Raw genomic sequence first — 21,607 nt, 5'->3', positions numbered from 1 at the left:
GCATTTGATCCATTTCACGTCCACTCTGCTAAAGCTCTTTGATGATGGCAACATGGTGATGGCAGAGAGCTGGGAGAAAGGGACAGGCAAGACCATGCGGGACCCCCAGCAGAGAAAGGACCACCCCTCTCTGTGGGACTCAGAGGATGGATGAATGCAGCGGAGCTGGCCCACTTGAGTCGTATGTCTTTCCCCCTTTTTGAGGCAAATGTCAGGGCCTGACAAGGCCTGGCAAGGGCCTGGTGGTTTGTGACGCCCTCCAACCCGGGTCTCTCTTTTCAACACAAGCCTCCAAACACAGTGCTCAGGGATTAAATTGGGCCTGCACTGAGCTGCCCATTGTGTTTTCTCCAGAGCTGCACATTACATAGATTTATTGACGGCCAGGTGGGGGGTATGAGCCTGGTGTTTTCCCTCCAAGTCAATTGTCAATAGCTTGTGTTCAGTTTTTTTCTGCTGACTGCTCTATTCAGCACAAACACTAAACAGGGCCAGTTTCAAGTGTAAAGGGCCAATGGGTTGACTTTTATGGGGGCGTCTCTTTTCTGTGATTGTTTTAGGGGGTGGTGCCTGTCAGTGAGGGTAATTACTATCACTCAACGCACACAACTGTCCGACAAAGGGGTGAGAACTGAGAAAAGTTGGGGATACTTCAAGTGAAGACCACAGGAATCTTTGCTCAATAAAGAATGAGAGATTCCATTACATAGAAACGATAAAGAGGGAATGGGAAACCAACAAATCACACATCATCATCCAAACCTGACATGGTTTTCTAAGTCCTGATTTCAGATACATCTCCAACTTGAGGCTGAATGACGAGCATGCCTGCCAGTAGAATGATCGGCCTCATTTCTTTGTCACATGAAGCATGTTTGATGTTGACTAGATCTGAGGCAGTTAATTTGGGTCATAAGGACAATAATGGTGGCTTTCTCCAGTCTAGTCATAAAAGCTTGGTGCACTTGACTGAGCAGCAGCAGCAGAGAAAAGAACACTGCTGCAATATCTGCACTGGAAGAGGGAAATCATCTAATCAAAAACGAAAAAGGAAAGATTATGACCTCGCAAGTGTAATCCACCGAGTTGATATAGGCCTAGAGCTCGCTAAGAACAAAATTGCATGCTGTTGTAGGGGCTAATAGTCTCTGACTATGAGAAAAATCTCATCACTCACAACACATCAGAGGCTAGTCTCTGTTTGTGGTGTAGGCTTGTTCTGTATTCTTTCATATCTAGGTCAATTGCATCAGTAAGATATTTTCTAGTGGTTTTTACTTAATCTCATACAATGCGTCAGCATTTATAATCCAAGTGAATGACCTACATTTATGTCCCACTTGATTGTTATAATTGAAATTTGCAAAAGGCAAGTGAATCAGTTGTATGTTAAGATTACATTTAGTCTGTTTGTTTAAAATGTGTGTTAAGAGTCCTTCTAGCTAGGACCACTGGGCTGAAAAGTCCCACTCCCCTCAGTCTGGCCCCATGTCAGGGTATGTCCACGGCCCTAGACTTTTGGGCTTTTTTGGGGGGCTCGGAGATGGAAACATAAACCACTGATGACACGGGTGCAAAGCCTGACAGTGGAAAAACAGAGCTCCCACAGCCCATCTACATTTACACTGGCAACTGATCTGGTCTTACGCATTACTGCAAGGGTAACGGGGTTATCAAAATCATGTCATAAACAACCCAACAAGATACAGTATCCAGACCTTTTTGTTGCAAGCATATTTGAGGTGATATTATCATTCAGACAAACCATTAAGTTGTCTTATTGCACTGGTAGATGCAACTCATGGAAGAAAATGGGGATAAACACATTTTATGCTCTATCCAGGCTGGGGTACAAATGAGAGAATTGGTATCCATGATTCTGGCTTGTCTCGGAAAGTATCTGTACCAAGGAAATCCTGAGTTGCGACACCCACTGGTATTGACAAGGTACAGAGAGCTCTGTATCTGTGTGTGTTGGTGTGTTATCTCAGCAAAGCAAGATCAGCCTACACCCAGTTGGCCTGTTCTCGTCGCCGTGGCAACGCTCTCCGGATTGGCTCCGTCAGCCAGCAAAAGTGTTCACATCACCTTGGCCTGGCCTCCTTTCATTCTGATGGCACACATGTGCTCCATATGCAAACCAGCTGCACTCATAGATAAGGCATTAGTCTGGCTTCCATGAAGCCACAACGACGTAGGGCTCTTGAGTAACAGCAGAACGATAGACAAACTCAATAAGAACAGAGAACATACTTAAATGTGACAATCGTGCGCACACACGCATGCACACACACCAACACGCACACACCTACAGTCTTCAGAAAGTATTCATACCCACTTCACTTATTCCACATTTTTATTGTGTTACAGCCTGAATTCAAAATGGAGGAAATACTTTTTTGGGGTCAACCATTTACACACAATACCCCATAATGACTAAGTGAAAACTCGCTTCTTTCTGGGTAAATCTCCAAAAGCTTTGCACACCTGGATTGCACATTATTATTTTTTAAATTCTTCAAGCTCTGTAAAGATATTTGTTGATCATTTTCAAGTATTGCCATGGATTTTCAAGCCAATTTAAGTCAAAACTGTAACTAGGCCAGGTCCTCCCGAGTAGCGCAGTGGTCTAAGGCACCGCATCGCAGTGCTAGCTGTTCCACTAGAGATCCTGGTTTGAGTCCAGGCTCTGTCACAGCCGGCCGCGACCAGAGACCCATGGGGCGGAGCACAATTGGCCCAGCGTCGTCCAGGTTAGGGGAGGGTTTGGCTGGCCGGGATGTCCTTGTCCCATCGCACTCTAGCGACTCCTGTGGCGGGCCGGGCACATGCACGCTGACACGGTCGCCAGGTGTACGATGTTTCCTCCGACACATTGGTGAGGCTGGCTTCCGGCTTAAGCGGGCGTTGTGTCAAGAAGCAGTGCGGCTTGGCTGGGTCGTGTTTCGGAGGACACAAGGCTCTTGACCTTCGCCTCTCCCGAGTCCATACGGGAGTTGCAGCGATGGGACAAGACTGTAACTACCAATTGGATAACACAAAATTGGGGAGAAAAAAGGGGTAAAAAACCTTTACAAAATATTTATGTAACTAGGCCACTCTGGAACATTCAATGGTATCTTGGTTACCAACTCCAGTGTATATTTTGCGTTGTGCTTTAGGTTATTGTCCTGCTGAAAGGTGAATTTGTCTCGCAGTGTCTGTTGGAAAGCAGACTGAACCAGGTTTTCTTCTAGGACTTTTCCTGTGCTTAGCTGTATTCTGTTTCTTTTTATCTTAAAAAACTCCCAAGTTCAGTTCTTTGCTAGATTTTTGGCAGTTTAACTTTAGTGCCTTAGTGCAAACAGGATGTATGTTTTGGAATATGCTTCCTTCGTTTCACTCTGTCATTTACAGGTTAGTATTGTGGAGTAACTACAATGTTATTGAGCCATGCTCAGTTTTCTCCCATCATAGCCATTAAACTCTAACTGTTTCAAAGTCACCATTGGACTCATTGTGAAATCCCTGAGTGGGTTCCTTCCTCTCAGGCAACTGAGTTAGGAAGGACGCCTGTATCTTTGTAACAACTGGGTGTATTGAGACACCATCCAAAGTGTAATTAATCACTTCACCATGTTTAAAGGGATATTCAATGTCCGCTTTTTTTTTACCCATCTACCAATAGGTGCCCTTATTTTTTGAGGCATTGGAAAACCTCCCTGGTCTTTGTGGCTGAATCTGTGTTTGAAAGTCACTGCTTGACTGAGAGACTCTACAGATAATCGTATGTGTGGGGTACAGAGGAGGCAATCATTCAAAAATCATGTTAAACACTATTATTATGTGACTTGGTAAGCACATTTTTACTCCTCAACTTATTTAGGCTTGCCATAAGAAAGGGGTTGAATACTTATTGTATCAAGACACTTCAGCTTTAAATGTTTAATAATTAGAAGAAAGAAATTCAAAACATAATTCCACTTTGACATTATGGGGTATTGTGTGTAGGTCAGTGACCCAACATGTAGATATGTGGTAGTGGTGGAGTAGGGGCCTGAGGGCAAACAATGTGTTGTGAAATCTGTGAATGTATTGGAATGTTTTTAAAATTGTATAAACTGCCTTAATTTTGCTGGACACCTTAGCAGCAGCTAATGGGGATCCATAATAAATACAAATAAAACAACTCAATTTAATCCATTTTAAATTCAGGCAGTAACACAATAAAATGCGGAAAGAGTCAAGGGGTGTGAATACTTTCTGAAAGCACTGTAGGTAGAGTACACGTGCATGTTTTCACCTCACGTGAAAAACAAATCACACATTTGCGGTTTACCATGTTAGAAAACTCCACTTGTAAAAATTACACTTTCACATGTGGAAATGCAAGATCACTTCACATATGAAAATCCCCGTTTCAGTTTTACATATAAGAAAACTCCACATTTTAAAATCTCACCTTCACATGTGGAATAAAAAGTTCACGTGAAAAACATTCACATATGAAAAACAAATTAGCAGTTTTACATGTGGAATTAATTGCAAGTTAATTTATAGGGGTTAAATAGTGTTATTCTACTCACATGTAAAAGGTGGTGTTGACATGTTGCAGGAGCAAAGTTTCCACATGTGGAATTGCAAATTGTGTAATGCAATTATGTAAAAAGTTAACTTGGCCTACCTGATTGTAATAATTCAACCCATCCAATCCATTAATAGTGTAGTCCGCCATGATATATTGCATTGATATACAGTACAGTCGTGGCCAAAAGTTTTAAGAATGACACAAATATTAATTTCCACGAAGTTTGCTGCTTCAGTGTCTAGATATTTTTGTCAGATGTTACTATGGAATACTGAAGTATAATTACAAGCATTTCATAAGTGTCAAAGGCTTTTATTGACAATTACATGAAGTTGATGCAAAGAGTCAATATTTGCAGTGTTGACCCTTCTTTTTCAAGACCTCTGCAATCCGCCCTGGCATGCTGTCAATTAACTTCTGGGCCACATCCTGACTGATGGCAGCCCATTCTTGCATAATCAATGCTTGGAGTTTGTCAGAATTTGTGGGTTTTTGTTTGTCCACCCGCCTCTTGAGGATTGACCACAAGTTCTCAATGGGATTAAAGTCTTGGGAGTTTCCTGGCCATGGACCCAAAATATTGATGTTTTGTTCCCCGAGCCACTTAGTAATCACTTTTGCCTAATGGCAAGGTGCTCCATCATGCTGGAAAAGGCATTGTTCGTCACCAAACTGTTCCTGGATGGTTGAGAGAAGTTGCTCTCGGAGGATGTGTTGGAACCATTCTTTATTCATGGCTGTGTTCTTAGGCAAAATTGTGAGTGAGCCCACTCCCTTGGCTGAGAAGCAACCCCACACATGAATGGTCTCAGGATGCTTTACTGTTGGCAGGCTAGTTAGTGCTTAGCACTAAAATACAGTTGAAGTCGGAAGTTTACATACACTTAGGTTGGAGTAATTAAAACTTGTTTTTCAACCAATCCACAAGTTTCTTGTTAACAAACTATAGTTTTGGCAAGTCGGTTAGGACATCTACTTTGTGCATGACACAAGACATTTTTCCAACAATTGTTTACAGACAGATTATTTCACTTATAATTCACTGTATCACAATTCCAGTGGGTCAGAAGTTTACATACACTAAGTTGACTGTGCCTTTAAACAGCTTGGAAAATTCCAGAAAATTATGTCACGGCTTTAGAAGCTTCTGATAGGCTAATTGACATCATTTGAGTCAATTGGAGGTGTACCCGTGGATGTATATCAAGGCCTACCTTTAAACTCAGTGCCTCTTTGCTTGACATCATGGGAAAATTAAAAAAAATCAGCCAAGACCTCAGAAAACAAATTGTAGACCTCCACAAGTCTGGATCATCCTTGGGAGCAAGTTTCAAATGACTGAAGGTACCACGTTCATCTGTACAAACAATAGTACGCAAGTATAAACACCATGGGACCACGCAGACAGCGTACCGCTCAGGAAGGAGATGCGTTCTGTCTCCTAGAGATGAATGTACTTTGGTGCAAAAAGTGCAAATCAATCCCAGAACAACAGCAAACAACCTTGTGAAGATGCTGGAGGAAACAGGTACAAAAATATCTATATCCACAGTAAAACGAGTCCTATATCGACATAACCTGAAAGGCCGCTCAGCAAGGAAGAAGCCACTGCTCCAAAACCGCCATAAAAAAGCCAGACTACGGTTTGCAACTGCACATGGAGACAAAGATCGTACTCTTTGGAGAAATGTCCTCTGGTCTGATGAAACAAAAATAGGACTGTTTGGCCATAATGACCACTGTTATGTTTTGAGGAAAAAGGGGGAGGCTTGCAAGCCGAAGAACACCATCCCAACCGTGAAGCACGGGGGTGGCAGCATCATGTTGTGGGGGTGTTTTTCTACAGGAAGGACTGGTGCACTTCACAAAATAGATGGCATCATGAGGAGGGAAAATTATGTGGATATATTGAAGCAACATCTCAAGACATCAGTCAGGAAGTTAAAGCTTGGTCGCAAATGGGTCTTCCAAATGGACAATGACCCCAAGCATACTTCCAAAGTTGTGGCAAAATGGCGTAAGGACAACAAAGTCAAGGTATTGGAGTGGCCATCACAAAGCCCTGATCTCAATCCTATAGAAAATCTGTCGGCAGAACTGAAAAAGCGTGTGCGAGCAAGGAGGCCTACAAACCTGACTCAGTTACACCAGCTCTGTCAGGAGGAATGGGCCAAAATTCACCCAACTTATTGTGGGAAGCTTGTGGAAGGCTACCCGAAACGTTTGACCCAAGTTAAACAATTTAAAGGCAATGCTACCAAATAGTAATTGAATGTAAGTAAACTTCTGACCCACTGGGAATGTGATGAAAGAAAGAAATTTGGCTAAGGTGTATGTAAGCTTCCGACTTCAACTGTATATTAGCATTTCCCTTTCAAAGAAATGTAGAACTAAGAACAGATATAGCCCTTGGTTCACTCCAGATTTGACTGCCCTTGACCAGCACAAAAACACCTTGTGGCGGACTGCACTAGCAAAAGATAGTCCCCACGATATGCAACTTTTCAGGGAAGTCAGGAACCAATACACACATTCAGTTAGGAAAACAAAGGCTAGCTTTTTCAAACAGAATTTCAAAAAGTTTTGGGAGGACCTTCTCCCAGTTGTCCACTGCACTGAGACTAGGAAACACTGTCACCACTGACAAAATCCACGATAATCGAGAATTACAATAAGCATTTCTCTATGGCTGGCCATGCTTTCCACCTGGCTAACCCAACCTCGCCAAACAGTCCTGCACCCCCCGTAGCATCTGGCACAAGCCCCCCCGCTTCTCCTTAACCCAAATCCAAACAGCTGATGTTCTGAAAGAGCTGCAAAATCTGGATCCCTACAAATCAGCTGGGTTAGACAATCTGGACCCTTTCTTCCTAAAATTATCCACTGCCATTGGTGCAACCCCTATTACTAGTCAGTTCAACCTCTCTTTCGTATCGTCTGAGATTCTTAAAGATTGGAAAGTTGCCACGGTCATTCCCCTCTTCAAAGGGGGAGAAAAACTAGACCCAAACTGTTACAGACCAATATCCATCCTGCCCTGCCTTTCTAAAGTCTTCAAAAGCCAAGTGAACAAACAGATCACCGACCATTTCGAATCCCACCGTACCTTCTCCACTATGCAATCGGGTTTATGAGCTGGCCATGGGTGCACCTCAGCCACGCTCAAGGTCCTAAATGATATCATAACCGCCATCGATAAAAGACAGTACTGTGCAGCCGTCTTCATCAACCTGGCCAAGGCTTTCGACTATGGCAATCATCGTATTCTTATCGGCAGACTCAACAGCCTTGGTTTCTCTAATGACAGCCTCGCCTGGTTCTCTAACTACTTCTCAGATAGAGTTCAGTGTGTCAAATCGGAGGGCCTGTTGTCCGGACCTCTGGCAGTCTCTATGAGGGTACCACAGGGTTCAATTCTCGGGCCGACTCTTTGCTCCGTATATATCAATGATGTCGCTCTTGCTGCAAGTGATTCTTTTGATCCACCTCTACGCAGATGACACCTTTCTGTATACATCTGGCCCTTCTTTTGGACACTGTTAACCTGTTTAGGATAGGGGCAGTATTTTCACGGCCGGATAAAAAACGTACCCGATTTAATCTGGTTATTACTCCTGCCCAGAAACTAGAATATGCATATAATTGTTTGATTTGGATAGAAAACACCCTAAAGTTTCTAAAACTGTTTGAATGGTGTCTGTATGACAGAGTATGACAGAACTCATATGGCAGGCCAAAACCTGAGAAGATTCCATACAGGAAGTGCCCTCTCTGACCATTTCTTGGCCTTCTATAGCCTCTTTATCGAAAACAGAGGATCTCTGCTGTAACATGACATTTTCTAAGGTTCCCATAGGCTCTCAGAAGACGCCAGAACGGGGAATGATGACTCCCTGGGCGAAAAACAGTAGGGCTTTTGGAAAGTGATCGTTCTGAGAACAATGACACGGCTGCGCGCGTGCATGTGAAGACTCCATTTTCTATTTTCAGTGTTTGAACGAAAACAAGGTCTCCCGGTCGGAATATTATCGCTTTTTTACGAGAAAAATCGCATAAAAATTGATTTTAAACAGTGTTTGACATGCTTCGAAGTACGGTAATGGAATATTTTGAATTTTTTTGTCACGATACGTGCCGGCGCGTCACCCTTCGTATAGTGTCTTGAACGCAAGAACAAAACTGAGCTATTTGGATATAACTATGGATTATTTGGAACCAAAACAACATTGGGTGTTGAAGTAGAAGTCCTGGGAGTGCATTCTGACGAAGAACAGCAAAGGTAATCCAATTTTTCTTATAGTAAATCTGAGTTTGGTGAGTGCCAAACTTGGTGGGTGTCAAAATAGCTAGCCATGATGGCCGGGCTATCTACTCAGAATATTGCAAAATGTGCTTTCACCGAAAAGCTATTTTAAAATCGGACACCGCGGTTGCATAAAGGAGTTCTGTATCTATAATTCTTAAAATAATTGTTGTTTTTTGTGAACGTTTATCGTGAGTAATTTAGTAAATTCACCGGAAGTTTTCGGTGGGTATGCTAGTTCTGAACGTCACATGCTAATGTAAAAAGCTGGTTTTTGATATAAATATGAACTTGATTGAACAAAACATGCATGTATTGTATAACATAATGTCCTAAGAGTGTCATCTGATGAAGATCATCAAAGGTTAGTGCTGCATTTAGCTGTGGTTTGGGTTTTTGGGACATATATGCTTGTTTTGAAAATGGCTGTGTGATTATTTTTGGCAGGGTACTCTCCTGACATAATCTAATGTTTTGCTTTCACTGTAAAGCCTTTTTGAAATCGGTCAATGTGGTTAGATTAACGAGAGTCTTGTCTGTAAATAGCTGTAAAATAGTCATATGTTTGAGAAATTGAAGTAATAGTATTTCAAACGATTCAAAAATCGCGCCACTGAATTCAGGTGGCTGTTACGTAGGTGGGACGAATTCGTCCCGCCTTGCCCATAGAGGTTTAAAAACCTTGAATTCACTACAAGTTCACTACTATATGTTTGAAAAATTGACGTTTTGGGATTTTTGAGGAGTTTGTAATTCGTGCCATGCTCTATCATTGGATATTGGCGAGGCGTTCCGCTAGCGGCACATCTAGATGTAAGAGGTTAACAAACCTCCAAACGAGCTTCAACGCCATACAACACTTCTTCCGTGGCCTCCAACTGCTCTTAAATGCTAGTAAAACGAAATGCATGCTCTTCAACCGATTGCTGCCCGCACCTGCACGCCCGACTAGCATTACTACTCTGGATGGTTCTGAATATGTGGACAACTATAAATACCTAGGTGTGTGGCTAGACTGGAAACTCTCCTTCCAGACTCACAATAAGCAACTCCAATCCAAAATGAAATCTAGAATCAGCTTCCTATTTTGCAACAAAGCCTCCTTCACTCATGCTGCCAAACATACCCTCATAAAACTGACTATCCTACCGATCTATGACTTCGGCGATGTCATTTACAAAATAGCCTCCAACACTCTACTCAGCAAATTGGATGCATTCTATCACAGTGACATCCGTTTTGTCACCAAAGCCCCATATACTACACACCACTGCGACCTGTATGCTCTCGTTGGCTGGTCCTCGCTACATATTCGTCACCAAACCCACTGAGTCCAGGTCATCTATAAGTCTTTGCTAGGTAAAGCTCTGCCTTATCTCAGCTCACTGTTCACCATAGCAACACCCACCCATAGCATGCGCTCCAGCAGGTATATTTCACTGGTCCTCCCCAAAGCCAACACCTTGTTTGGCCGCCTTTCCTTTCAGATCTCTGCTGCCAATGAGAAGAACGAATTGCAAAAATCCCTGAAGTTGGAGACTTAGATCTCCCTCACTAACTTTAAGCGTCAGCTGTCAGGGCAGCTTACCGATCGCTGCAGCTGTACACAGCCCATCCAACCAACTACCTACCTCATCCCCATAATTGTTTTTCTGCTCTTTCGCACACCAGTATTTCTACCTGCACATCCTCATCTGCACATATATCACTCCAGTGTAAATTGCTAAATTGTAATTACTTCACCACTATTGGCCTGTTTATTTCCCTACCTCCTTACTTCATTTACACACACTGTAAACAGATTTTTTTATTGTGTTATTGACTGTACATTTGTTTAACCCATGTGTAACTCTGTGTTGTTTTTGTCGCACTGCTTTATCTTGGACAGGTCGCAAATGTAAATGAGAACTTATTCTCAACTGGCCTACCTGGTTAAATATAGGTGAAATGAGAAAAAAATAAAAATTAACTTGGCTCTCCAGAGAATCTCCTCCTCGTCTTTAAACCTGAGCAGTTTCACCACAATAGATCTTTGCCGTCCATCTGGGAAGAAAGTACCATTCCTATGCACTCCCTCTCCATCTCAATGAGTTTAGGGTCCAGTTTGAGTTGATCTGCCAGGAGTTTCTTGGCCTTGACCTCTGTGTCATGACAAGTTTCAGTCAATTCTATTTTTCACCTCGAGGTGGTCTCCTTTTGTTGTTTGTAAAATTGCAAAATCCTCAGACATGGTTTTGAGTGCGGTCTGGCTCATGACATTCACGCCCTTTAGCTCCTCCCCCTCCACCTGCGTAAATTCCAAACTGTGTAAATTCCATTACATCCTTAAACAGATCACCAACTGTTTTGTTGGTAGAATCCATACAGAGTTGCAGGAAGGACTTCAAGTAATTTTCCTGCAGATCTATTATTGATCCAATAGTTCATGGAGTGTAGTGCTTGATACGTATTTCTCTTCCACATTGAGCTTTACAGTGTTTTTCTGTGTAGTATTAGCCATGCTACAAGCTTGTTGTAAGCTAAAATTAGTTCGCAAACACAACCCACACCCGTCTCCCGAAAACAAGCTCTGCCAGTGAAATGGCAAACACACACAAGCAACACACACTTGATCACACATGCACCAGTACGATAAACAGAGTGAAACAGGAGAACTTGCTCACTGTATGGATCCTGGCTGCACTTTACTAAACAAGCAGGAGATTATCAACTCGCAAATTACTGCTGTGGATACAAGCAGTATGCGGGGCAGTAAGCCAAAACACCGGTCAAAGATACTTTGGAGAGACAGTGGTGGGAGCATTCACTTAACCCACTGTGGGTGCTGACATGTATAGTGTTGAATCATCTGCGTACATAGACACACAGGCTTTGTTTAATGCTAACGGTAGATCATTAGTAAATATAGAAAACAGTAAATGGCCCATCCAGCTCCATTGTGGAATACCACACTTTACATGTTTTACATTAGAGAAGCTTTCATTAATGAAACCCCTGGTGATAGATAGCTCTCTATCCATGATATGAGATGATGTAAAGCTATAACACATACATTTTTCTATAACAAATTATTGTCAATAACATCGAAGGCTGCAGTGAAATATAACAATACATCTCCCGCAATCTTCTTATCAATTTATTTCAGCCAAGGATTAGTCATTTATGACAGCACAGGACATATTGAGTGTTCTTCCCTATAAGCGTGCTGAATGTCAGTTGTTGAATTGTTCACAGAGAAATAGCATTGTATCTGGTCAAACACAATCTTTTCCATAAGTTTGCTAAGAACTGGCAGCAAGCTTATTGATCGGCAGTTAGAGACAGCAAAGGTAGCTTTACCATTTTTGGGTGTGCAATGACATTACCTTCCCTCCAGGTCTGTGGACATACACTTTTCTCCAGGCTCAGATTAAAGATGTGGCAAATAGGGGTGTTAATATAGCCTGCTACCGTCCCTAATAGCTTTCCATCTAGTTTGTCAATACCAGGTGGTTTCTCATTATTGATGGACAGCAATAATTTTTCACCTCTCCCACACTAACTTTACAAAATTCTAAATCATCATGCTTTTATTCCATTATTAGGACTTTTTGCATGAATATGATGGCTCTTATGCATTCATTATTTTAAGGTTTGCAACAAATCAAGATATTTAATGAACTTGTGATCCATTCTGATTACTACATTTGTCGTCACATTGGACCACATGCTGACACAGACCAATCACGGGCCGGCAGGCTACGAGGAGGCTTGCGCCCTAATGCCATTGACATTCAGGTTGACTCTCTCGGGCAGAATGAAAACCACTACATCGACCATGTCCTTTGCTAGTTATGGACACTTTTACCATGATCCTAATGATGTTTTTGGGAACATTCAGCCCTATTCAGCAATACGGCGCACTTCAAATTGGGAGTATTCCATAGGAATACACGGATGACGTCAGCGCTATCACTATCTGCTTGTTTTAATGTCTATGGTTTAGTCACATAATTTTTCAATTTACAAAATTTATGCATGAGCAATGTCAGAGCAGCATAGACTAAGATACAGTTGTTGTCCTTGATGATCTTTTTGGCCTTCCTGTGACATCAGCTGTTGTAGGCGTCTTGGAATGCAGGTAGTTTTCCCCCGGTGATGTGTTGTGCAGACCGCACCACCCTCTGGAGAGCCCTGCGGTTATGGGTGGTGCAGTTGCCATACCAGGCAGTGATACAGCCCGACAGGATGCTCTCAATTGTGCATCTGGGGGTGCTCCCTCTGCTGTTTCCTGAAGTCCACGATCATCTCCTTTGTTTTGTTGACATTGAGTGAGAGGATATTTTCCTGGCACCACACTCAGAGCACTCACCTCCTCCCTGTAGGCTGTCTCGTTGTTGTTGGTAATCATGCCTACTACTGTTGTGTTGTCTGCAAACTTGATGATTGAGTTGGAGGTGTGCTTGGCCACGCAGTCATGAGTGAACAAGGAGTACAGGAGGGGGCTGAGCACGCACCCTTGTGGGGCCGCAGTGTTGAGGATCAGTGTGGCGGATGTGTTGTTACCTACCCTTACCACCTGGGGGTGGCCCGTCAGGAAGTCCAGAATCCATTTGCAGAGGGTGGTGTTTATTCCCAGGGTCCTTAGCTTAGTAATGAGCTTTGAGGGCACTATGGTGTTGAACGCTGAGCTATAGTCAATGAATAGCATTCTCACATAGGTGTTCCTTTTGTCCAGGTGGGAAAGGGCAGTGTGGAGTGCAATAGAGATTGCATCATCTGTGGATCTGTTGGAGTGGTATGCAAATTGGAGTGGGTCTAGGGTTTCTGGGATAATGTTGTTGATACGAGCCATGGCTACAGATGTGTGTGCTTCGGGTCAGAAGTCATTCAGGCAGGTTACCTTAGTGTTTTTGGGCACAGGCACTGTGGTGGTCTGCTTAAAACATGTTGGTATTACAGACTCAGACAGGGAGAGGTTGAAAATGTCAGTGAAGACACTTGCCAGTTGGTCAGCGCATGCTCACAGTACACGTCCTGGTAATCTGTCTGGCCCTGCGGCCTTGTGAATGTTGACCTGTATTAAGGTCTTACTCACATCGGCTGCGGAAAGCGTGTTCACACAGTCTTCCAGAACAGCTGGTGCTCTCATGCATGTTTCAGTGTTATTTGCCTCGAAGCGAGCATAGAAGTCGTTTACCTCGTCTGGTAGGCTCGTGTCACTGGGCAGCTCTCGGCTGTGCTTCCATTTGTAGTCTGTAATGGTTTGCAAGCCCTGCCACATCCGACGAGCGTCAGAGCCGGTGTAGTACGATTCGATCTTAGTCCTGTATTGATGCTTTGCCTGTTTGATGGTTCATCGGAGGTTCACCCCCTTTTTCTGTGGCTAAACCAACTAGGCTCGTAATCCATGGCTTCTGGTTGGGGTATGTACGTATGGTCACTGTGGGGGCGACGTCATTGATGCACTTATTGATGAAGCCAATGACTAATGTGGTGTACTCCTCAATGCCATCGGAGGAATCACGGAACATATTCCAGTCTGTGGTAAAACGGATTTAAGTTTCCCTGCATTAAAGTCCCCAGCTACTAGGAGCGCCGCCTCTGGATGAGCGTTTTCTTGTTTGCTTATGGCGGAATACAGCTCATTCAATCTGGTCTTAGTGCCAGCCTCAGTCTGTGTAAACAGCTATGAAAAATACAGATGAAAACTCTCTAGGTAGATATCATGAGATACTCTACCTCAGACGAGCAATAGCTCGAGACTTCCTTAGATATCGTGCACCAGCTGTCATTTACAAAAATACATAGTCCACCGCCCTTTGTCTTACCAGATGCCCCTGTTCTATCCTGCCGGTACTGAGTAAAACCAGTGTCGTCGTTCAGCCACGACTCCGTGAAGCATAAGATATTACAGTTTTGAATGTCCCATTGGTAGGTCATCGATTTTCTTCTCCAAAGATTGCACGTTTGCTAGCAGAATAGAAGGAAGTGGGGGTTTATTCGATCGCCTACGAATTCGTCAGACTTGTTAAAGGGAAAAAAAGGATTCTGCCAGTCCGTGGTGAGTAATCGCAGTCCTGATGTCCAGAAGTTATTTTCGGTCATAAGAGACAGTAGCGGCAACATTATGTACAAAATAAGTTAAAAAAATTGTTACAAACAACGCAAATAAACAAACAAAAAAACACAATTGGTTGGGGACACGTAAAACGTCTGCCTTCTTCTCCGGTGCAAATTCTGCTTTGAAAGTTGATGAACTTCTCTAGGGCCAGTGGGACGATTTCGTCCCACCTACGTAACAGCCAGTGGAATCCCGTGGCGCGTTATTCAAATACCTTAGAAATGCTATTACTTCAATTTCTCAAACATATGACTATTTTACACCATTTTAAAGACAAGACTCTCGTTAATCTAACCACACTGTCCGATTTCAAAAAGGCTTTACAACGAAAGCAAAACATTAGATTATGTCAGCAGAGTACCCAGCCAGAAATAATCAGACACCCATTTTTCAAGCTAGCATATAATGTCACATAAACCCAAACCACAGATAAATGCAGCACTAACCTTTGATGATCTTCATCAGATGACAACCCTAGGACATTATGTTATACAATACATGCATGTTTTGGTCAATCAAGTTCATATTTATATAAAAAAAACTGCTTTTTACATTAGCATGTGATGTTCAGAACTAGCATACTTCCGGTGAATTTACTAAATTACTCACGATAAACGTTCACAAAAAACATAACAATTATTTTAAGAATTATAGATACAGAACTCCTCTATGCACTCGCTATGTCCAATTTAGAAATAGCTTTTCGGTGAAAGCACATTTTGCAATATTCTAAGTAGATAGCCCGGCATCACAGGGCTAGCTATTTAGACACCCACCAAGTTTAGCCCTCACCAAAGTCAGATTTACTATAAGAAAAATGTTATTACCTTTGCTGTTCTTCGTCAGAATGCACTCCCAGGACTTCTACTTCAATAACAAATGTTGGTTTGGTTCAAAATAATCCATAGTTATGTTCAAATATCCTCTGTTTTGTTCGTGCGTTCAAGACACTATCGGAATGGTAAAGAAGGGTGACGCGCACGACGCATTTCGTGACAAAAACATTCTAAATATTCCATTACCGTACTTCGAAGCATGTCAACCGCTGTTTAAAATCAATTTTTATGCCATTTTTCTCATAAAAAAGCGATAATATTCCGACCGGGAAAGCGTGTTTAGGTTCAAAGAGAGAGAAAATAAAAACATGGGGTCGACTCGTGCACGCGCCTCCGTCCCATTGTCCTCTGATAGAGCACTTACCAAAAGCGCTAATGTTTTTCAGCCAGTGGCTGGAATTACATCATTCAGCTTTTTCCCGCCTTCTGAGAGCCTATGGGAGCCGTAGGAAGTGTCACGTTACAGCAAAGATCCTCAGTTTTCAATAAACAGAGTCAAGAAGCTCAAGGAATGGTCAGAGAGGGCACTTCCTGTACAGAATCTTCTCGGGTTTTTGCCTGCCATATGAGTTCTGTTATACTCACAGACACCATTCAAACAGTTTTAGAAACTTTGGGGTGTTTTCTATCCAAAGCCAATAATTATATGCATATTCTCGTTTCTGGGCAGTAGTAATAACCAGATTAAATCGGGTACGTTTTTATCCGGCCGTGCAAATACTGCCCCCTACCCCCAACAGGTTAACATTAAACTCACTTTTGAGAAAACCGTCGTTCAATGTACTACTTTTGGAGAGCCCTTCTTGTCTACACCCATTCAGCATTGTTCACACCATCTTAAGCCTTAGCCCCACCCATCTCTTTTTGGGTTGATCCAACCGCTCTGTACTATCTTGCCAGCTACTTCTAGACATCTAAGAGAGAGAGAGAACAGCTCACTGAACATTACTCGCCCTATCTGTGGTTTTTGTTCCGAAAGCTCTGACGTCACAACTACAGTCAAGCACCTAAGCTAACTGGCTAACATTGGCAAGCTACTTCCTGACACATAATGAGAGAACACCCCACTCTGACCATTTTACTCACCCTTGCAGAGCTGGTTAGGCTTTTTTCATGTTATCCAGAGCGTTGGTGACTGCAACTGTGCTGCTGGCAACAATTTAATTACGCTTTGTTGCTGACGTTTACTGACACCGGACATATTCAACGGGTGTTGAGCTTTCAAAAAGGCATCAGTTATTCTGCGCTCTGGCACACTAAGACGAGAGTCTTTTGTTAAGAAATTTAGCTAGATAGCTAGCTAGGTAAAAAATGAATCCCAACACATGACGTAACGTTAGTTAGGAAGCCAGCCAGCTGACGTTAGCTAGCTAGATAACAGTAAACTTTAACTTGAAATGAAAATACTTTGTCAAAATTAGAGTGGAGTCTATTGTTAAGATATGTATCTAGCTAGGTAAACAATGGACCATAACCACAACTCATTACGTTACTACCTTGCATGAATGCAGGGAGCTAACCAACCAGGTTCTATGGCTATAACTATTCAAGCAAATGTGTCTAAGATACTAAGAATAAGATCATACACATAACGTTAGCTGCGACCCAGCCAGCTAGCATTAGCTAGCTAACAGTACACGTTAACTTGACATTAGGTTTATGTAGTTTTACTACACTATACATTTTTTTCCCACGTTCGACACGATTACCTAAACATACTGACCATCTCCAATAGACAGACGCATGCTATATGGTAGACCAATCCAAACTCATCTCTCGGCATGTCCAGCCCACTCATTATCTCAGCCAATCATGGCTAGCGGGAAGGTTGACCCCCTTTTTCTGTGGCTAAACCAACTAGGCTCGTAATTTAACCATTTTAATTTGTATTTACAGATGGCATACAACTTTGATATTAAGGCACATGAAAGTTCACATGTTCGAGAAGGCATTTCTGCCAAATCAAAAAATATGTTTTACGTTCAAACAGCTCTGCTGTGAAGTCGTGGCTTGCGACATACGCCTAGTTTCCTGAATCGAGTCACATATTTCATATCTGAGCTTGAGGCATCGACTATGTGACTGTCCCAATGGATTTAGCCTACAGTATACAGTACATAACCAGACAAATCTCTATGATGGAGGGGGCTGCTAGCAAGCAGGACTTTTCTGTGAAACTTGAGCTAAACATACTGTACATTATTCATAGCTACTATATGGGATGAGTGTGTTAATGATAGTTTAAAGTGGAACTGAAACACTCAAATCAACCTATAACATTGTTTTACATGTCGATGCTAGGTAACCTTGTTGAACGTGACATTATGAAATACCTTTAGAACATAATATTAGACATTTCTGAGTGCCTAGTACCAGCTTAGATAGATGTGGCCGCAGCCATATTGAAACAACGTAATGGGAATGCGTCCGTGCGCCTACTTTTCTCATGGCTTTTTGATAAAGACTAATCAAGAAGTGAACAAACTAAAAGCTAATACTACCAATTTGAGAGGGAACAATAATAAAATACTCAATCATGTTAACAAGCCTATATAGTCCGGTCAAAAATACACTTGCATACTTTTTTGAGCTCATTCAGCTGTATGCTACATTACAGTGATTTTCACATGGGCAGGGGCATCAGATCTACTGTTAAATGCACTATATCCACAATAACAAAGCAGTTAGCTAGAATTAAATAAATCTGTATAGCTCAGTCAAAAACCCACTTGCACATGTTTTTGTGTTCATTCAGTGAGCAAGTTCTAGCTGTGTTAAACATTACAGTAGTTTTGACATGGGCATCGGATCGTACTGTGTTAGCTAGCTTTTTGGATAACTTTGACTAACAGAAAACAAGGATATTAAGCTAACTGCATGTTAATACCAAGAATAATAAAGAAGATTGTGTAAACTATGCATAAAACACTATTCAATATCATTTGCAGTGAGGGACTTAAGATGTGCCAAACCTGGGAGAGGATAGCTAGCTAGCTGGGCTAGAAAAAGCGGTCAATTAGTTGTTTAATAACGGAAAAAGTAAAAACTAAATGTTGGTTAATCACTCAGAACTATCTCTAGGCCTCTATAGAGAGACGATTTTGGAGCAGAGCCATGAAATAAAACACATCTAACATGTTATGGAACTGAAACTGCTCTGAAATAAGTGCAATACAATATACAACAATGAATCAAATACAAAGTAACTACCGGTATGCAACGGGTGTGGCTGAAATAGCTGAATCCACTAATTTGAAGGGGTGTCCACATACCTTTGTATATATAGTGCATTGGATTCGGCTATTTCAACCACACCAGTTGCTGACAGGTGTATAAAATCGAGGACACTGCCATGCAATCTCCATAGACAAACATTGGCAGTAGAATGGCCTTACTGAAGAGCTCAGTGACTTTCAACATGGCACGGTCATAAGATGCCACCTTTCCAACAATTCAGTTCATCAATTTTTTCCCCTGCTAGAGCTGCTCCGGTCAACTGTAAGTTCTGTTATTGTGAAGTGTAAACGTCTAGGAGCAACAATGGTTCAGCCGCGAAATGGTAGCCTGCACAGAGCTCTGATCTCAACTCCATCAAGCACCTTTGGGATGATTTGGAAGGCCGAATGCGAGCCAGGCCAAATGGCCCAACATCAGTGCCTGACCTCACGAATTCTCTTGTGGCTGAATGGAAGCAAGTCCCTGAAGCAATATTACAACATCTAGTGGGAAGCCTTCCCAGTAGAGTGGAGGCTGTTACAGCAGCAAAGGGGGGACCAACTCCATATTAATGCCCATGATTTTGGACTGAGATGTTCGTTGAGCAGGTGTCAACATACTTTTGGTCATGTAGTGTATAAAATAATGCACACATTTCAAATCAGCTATTTGCTTTTATAAAAAAGCAATTGAATGATTCAGAGCAAGAAGGCATGGCCCGGGATGAAAGCTCGGTTAAAAACTGAAGCTTTCTAGTTGCTTCATAACATTATTTCAAGAGCCTGGCTAACCATTGAACGGGACCTGTACCAATCTCTCCATCGCTTTTCTTGTTATGTAAAAGCATAGAAAATGTCTCGCATAATCCATCCATCCCCATGCACAACAATACATCGACGATTCACGACTTTACATCGGCTTACCATTGGCTATTTATTAGGTAAAAAAAATGGTAACATGAGTGATGTAAAATGAATGAATTATACCTATAAATTGTTGCATCTCCTATAGTAGGCTATTGTAACATGTCTGCGTGATTTGCGCCTCGGCGACCTGTATGACAAGCAGCAGTATCCCATTAATCCGAAACTGGGTACCACAATCCGCACCCAATGTCAGAATGAGAATTCTGAGCTAAATGTAATGTCATTTTCCTACAAAATAATATGACAGACTATACTGGCTATGAATGATAGACACATTTGATATGGACACAAAACATAAAAAGCGCTCTCGCACCTGAAAATTGTCCTCTTCCAGATGATCAGATTCCTTCCACAGTTTATTAAAGCAGACAAGTGTATTCCCTTTTCATTAAATTGTATTACCAAAAAGCTACAAAAAAAAATTGAAAGTTCTCGACGCAGTAGTTTCATCTAACACTATGTGTCCAGCAGCTATGCCTGGCAGCGGGGACAAGCTGAGGCTGCTGTGACTGATAGCAAGCTAGTTTTTCGTTGCTCCCCCCTCGCGCCGCTGGTCCAATCCACTTTCAGTAACGGGGGGATTTGCTGTAGCTGTAGTCTGAACATGACATCGCACTATTCTATTGGCATATGGCGCGTGCTTGAAATATCGGCCGATAGTCACAAATAAATGTCGAAATGGCAACTGCAAAATAATTTCAACATGTAACAGCTTATCCTCAACACTGCATCTTGCCACATTACACTGTGGGCCACAGGGCCAACACCATTAACAAAAAGGTAAAAACCGAAGCAAAATAATCTAATGATATTAACACTTGATTTCTATCAAATAGGAGGTTCTTATATTTGTCCTGTTTCACTGAATGGACAAATGTGAGATGGAAATGTAATTTTTCATGTCACAACAACCCCTGAAAGACTGGGGTCAAGGCTAGGTATTAGCCATTACTGACAACAATCCTGGAATAATTAGGGTTAAGTGCCTTGGTCAAGGGCAGATCAACACGTTTTTCACCTTGTCAGCTCAGGGATTCAAACTAGCAACCTTTCAGTTACTGGCCCAAAGCTTTAACCACTAAGCTACCTGCCACCCAATGAGATTTATGTAATGCTCAGCTATATGTCCATGAGGTCAACATTACTTTGTTAGTTCACAACAATTGCTTTGGCAAAAGGTCCTTCTAGATTTAAAAAATAATAATAATAAGATCTATGCACTTTTGTCATCATTACGGTATTTAACGTTATTTTCTTTTAAATCAAAGGTTAGGCTATATTTTATTAAATTAAGTCAGATGTGTGGAAACACCTGTTTTTATGTGTTTCATCTTAAACTGTAGAAATGTAGCTGTATGCTACTATTTCATTTACACACTTTTTTTGAATATAATTTTGAAAGACGGGCTAAATTTTAACAAACGCAAACGCAATAGGTCTGGAGGTGTATCAGAAATATTTGTGCTATTTGCACAGACGGAATTAGGAGTGCAATAGCTGGCAGTGGTGAAAAATGAGCTGGGTTTTGATGAATAAACAAGTTGTAGGTGTGAGGAGGGCTTGGCCCCTCACTGGCCAATAAATGCATTCCATGGCTTAATACTGCATGTGTTTCTTTCAAATTCTGTAAGTTATTGACAGTCTTTGCATTGTCAT

At 42.0% G+C, this 21,607-nt stretch overlaps 1 protein-coding gene across 10 annotated transcripts in view; it reads right to left on the bottom strand.

Moving 5' to 3' along the window:
- The window catches only part of LOC106587020 (dematin), an 80,851-nt gene extending 60,354 nt beyond the window's left edge, over nucleotides 1-20,497 (bottom strand). For 6 of the 10 annotated variants that reach the window (XM_082969319.1, XM_082969324.1, XM_082969320.1 and 3 more), the window contains exon 1: nucleotides 20,265-20,495. The gene's annotated coding sequence lies outside the window, so the exon portion shown is untranslated. Of the gene's footprint in view, nucleotides 1-20,264 lie in introns of all 10 variants that reach the window. The other 4 variants (XM_082969323.1, XM_082969327.1, XM_082969326.1 and 1 more) reach the window with 2 other exon arrangements.
- Between the last annotated feature and the right edge of the window lie 1,110 nt (nucleotides 20,498-21,607).

The sequence above is a fragment of the Salmo salar genome, chromosome 26 (genome assembly GCF_965601325.2).
Source record: "Salmo salar chromosome 26, fSalSal1, whole genome shotgun sequence".
Taxonomy (NCBI): Eukaryota; Metazoa; Chordata; class Actinopteri; order Salmoniformes; family Salmonidae; genus Salmo; species Salmo salar.
Note: the sequence above shows the minus strand (reverse complement) of the source record. Positions and strands in the feature narration are given on the sequence as shown.